Source organism: Vigna radiata, unplaced genomic scaffold (assembly GCF_000741045.1).
Source record: "Vigna radiata var. radiata cultivar VC1973A unplaced genomic scaffold, Vradiata_ver6 scaffold_263, whole genome shotgun sequence".
In the NCBI taxonomy this organism is placed as follows: Eukaryota; Viridiplantae; Streptophyta; class Magnoliopsida; order Fabales; family Fabaceae; genus Vigna; species Vigna radiata.
The window spans coordinates 367,769-371,510 of record NW_014543979.1 but is presented as its reverse complement, the minus strand read 5'-3'; the positions used below and the strand labels follow the sequence as shown (position 1 = coordinate 371,510).

The 3,742-nt window shown below is 37.9% G+C and overlaps 1 pseudogene; it reads right to left on the bottom strand.

Annotated features, from left to right (window-relative positions):
* LOC106755090 overlaps nt 1-3,166 on the bottom strand; it is a 3,732-nt pseudogene extending 566 nt beyond the window's left edge.
* Nucleotides 3,167-3,742: the final 576 nt, after the last annotated feature.

Below are 3,742 nucleotides of genomic sequence, written 5' to 3'. Positions count from 1 at the left end.
TTTTGACAAATTCCGCTTTAGAAAGACCTTCTTTATGAAGAAAAGAAGATGATTCTGGAAGAGGAAGTAAATCAAGAGGTGTGAGAGGGTTAAAACCATAAACAACCTCAAAAGGAGAAAGATTAGTAGTCTTGTGAACTACTCTATTATAAGCAAACTCTATATGAGGTAGATGATCATTCCAATTTTTAATATTGCCCTTCAACATTACCCTTAATAGAGTGGATAGAGACCTATTTACTACTTCTGTTTGCCCATCAGTTTGTGGGTGACATGTAGTAGAAAATAGTAGTTTAGTGCCTAGCTTGGCCCAAAGTGTTTTTCAAAAGTAGCTAAGGAACTTAACATCTCTATCAGAAACTATAGTTTTGGGTAAGCCATGTAATTTGACTACTTCTTTAAAGAAGAATTTTGCTATATAGGTAGCATCATCAACTTTGTGGCAAGGTATGAAATGAGCCATTTTACTAAATCTATTAACCACCACAAAGATTGAATCAAACCCCTTTTGAGTTCTTGATAGTCCTAGGACAAAATCCATACTAATATCCTCCCAAGGGGCACTAGCTATTGGAAGAGGAAGGTAGAGTCCATGAGGCATTACTTTAGACTTAGCTTGTAAACAAGTTATACAACTAGAACAATGCTTTTGGACATCTATTCTCATGTGTGGCCAATAAAATTTTCTTTTTAAAGTATGAAGAGTTTTATCAACTCCATGATGGCCCATGAGTCCTCCACCATGACTTTCCTTGATAAGAAGCTTTCGAATAGATCCTTGGGGTATGCATAGTTTTCCTTTATTAAAAAGATACCCCTCAGAAATGTAGAATCCGTCGAATGGCTTCTTAAGACAAGATGCATAAGTGGATGCAAAGGTAGGGTCAGTATCATAAAGTTGTTTGATGTCATCAAAACCGAGTATTTGTGAACCTAGAGTAACTAATAATGCATGTCGTCTAGATAAAGCATCCGCAACAACATTAGTACTCCCCTTTTTATGTTTGATGACGTACTGAAACTGCTCAAGGTACTCAATCCACTTTGCATGTCGCTTGTTTAGCTTTCCTTGCCCTTTAATATACTTGAGAGATTCATGGTTAGTGTTGATAATAAACTCTCTAGACACCAAATAATGTTCCCAAGTTTTCAATGCTCGAATAAGGGCATAAAGTTCTTTGTCATAGGTAGGATAGTTCAAAGTAGGTCCCTTAAGTTTTTCACTAAAATAAGCTATAGGGTGACCTTCTTGTATAAGCACAACTCCTATTCCTACCCCGGAAGCATCACATTCTACTTGAAAAGCTTTGGAAAAATCAGGTAAATGTAGAATGAGTGCATGTGTTAACTTATGCTTTAAGGTCTCAAAGGGCAGACTTTGTTTCTCATCCCATTTGAATAGCACATCCTTCTTTAAAAGTTCATTGAGGGGAGCAGCAATAGTAGAGAAATTTTCTACAAATCGTCTATAGAAACCTGGTAGACCTAGAAAACTTCTTACTTCTCCCACTGTTTTGAGGATAGGCCACTCTTAGATAACCTTGATTTTGCTAGGATCAACATGTACACCTTCTTTCCCAACTTTGAAGCCTAGAAAAATAACACTCTATTGACAAAAGGTACATTTGTCAAAGTTGGCAAATAAATGGTGTTGTCTAAGCAAAATCAATACTTTTCTAACATGAAGAAGATGTTCCTTAAGACCCTTGCTATAGATTAGAATATCATCAAAGTAGACTACAACAAAGCTGCCTATGTACTCCTGAAGGACATGATTCATTAGTCGCATGAAGGTACTAGGAGCATTGGTTAAGCCAAAAGGCATGAATAACCATTCATAGAGGCCAAATTTGGTCTTAAAAGGGATTTTCTATTCATCTCCTTCTTTAATTCTGATTTGATGATACCCACTTTTAAGATCAATCTTGGTGAACATGTTTGCTCCATGTAATTCATCTAACATATCGTCCAATCTAGGAATAGGGTGCCTATACTTGACTGTAATGTTGTTAATAGACCAAGAACCATCTTTTTTAGGGACTAACAACACTGGAACCGCACAAGGGCTAAGGCTCTTTTGTATCCACCCTTTTCCCAATAAATCATTAACTTGCTTCTCTATCTCTTTGGTTTCTGTGGGGTTAGTCCTATAAGTTGGCCTATTGGGAAGGCTGGCGCCAGGAATCAAATCAATTTGATGTTCAATTCCTCTAAGAGGTGGTAATCCACTTGGAACCTCTTTAGGAAATAAATCATCAAANTCTTTCAAAAGCTTTTGTAACACCTTTGGATGAGAATCAAGTGGATGATTTATGGAAAGAAGTGCCTCCTTACAATAGAGAAAAAAGTGAGGTTGTCCAAGGAAAATATTTTTAGAAGAGTGTGGTGGGACAACTTCATTGGTTGAGGCACATTCGACCAAACTCAACTTCTTCTCGTTGGAAACTTTGTTAGAGTGAAGATTTTTCTCACCATCTAACTTCTTCTTAAGTATTATTTGATCCTCTCGCACTTGTGATGGTGTAAGAGGGCTCAAGATAATCTTTTTTCCTTTATGTTGAATGGTTATCTTATTGGTGACTCCATTATGCAAAGCTTGTTTGTCAAATTGCCAAGGGCATCCAAGTAAGATGTGACCTACTTCCATTGGAACAATATCACAAATGATTTAATCTTCATACTTGCCTATGGAAATGGGAACACTTACATGTTCCTGAAAACCTATTCCTTCATCCTCTTTTATCCATTGAAGTTTGTACGGGTTAGGATGAGGAGTAGGAGTTAAGCCTAGCTTTTCAACCATTCTACAGCTACAACAATTACAACAAGAACCACTATCCACAATCATAGAACAGGTTTTATCAAGAACTTTGCAGCGAGTGTGGAATAGGTTTTCTCGTTGAGTCTGTTCTAACTCAACATGCTTTACCTCAAGGAGTCTTCTAACCATGAGAAGATCTCCATCACAAGGTGGAGCTTCATGTTCCTCTTCAGATGAGGACAACTCAGACGCGCTAGAAGATGATTCCTCACTTGGACTCTCATGTTCAAGGATATAGGTTGACTTTTTGAAGTGACACTCATTTGAATAGTTTCCTCTTGCTCCACATTTGAAACATCTAGTCTCCTTACCCTTGGTATCTCTAGGTGGCTCTCTTGAAGTCATTTGTTCTTTTCCCTGATAGCTTTCTTTGTCTCTTTATAGCTCTCTATCTTTGCCTTTGAGCTTGTCTTGTGGTCTTTCTCGGTCTTGCTCCTTTGTTTCCTCATATCTTGGAAAACTACCCTCCCTCTTAAGATCTTTCCTATAGGATGATGTGGTAGGGTAGGTTCTTTTTGTGGAAGCTTTTCTCCTATTTTGTTCTTCCACTCTCACACATAGCTGAACAAAATCATTTAGATCTAAGTAAGGTAAGAGTTCTACCTTATCTCTAATTTCATAGTTTAATCCACTCTGAAATCTAGCTATGGTGAATCTCTCTTCCTCTTTGATCCCAGCTTGCAACATGAGTAACTCTAACTTTTATCTGTATTCCTCAACACTCATGTTTCTTTGTTGAAGTCGATGAAGCTTGTCCATGACTTCTCTTGCATAGTAGGCCGGGACATGTCTCCTGTGTAAGACTGCTTTCAGCTCATTCCAATATCGGATTATGTAGTCGCCATGCATCCTTTGGTCTCTCATGATGGATGTCCACCAATAAAGGGCTGCACCTTGAAAGGTTAAGGTGGCTAGGGTCAC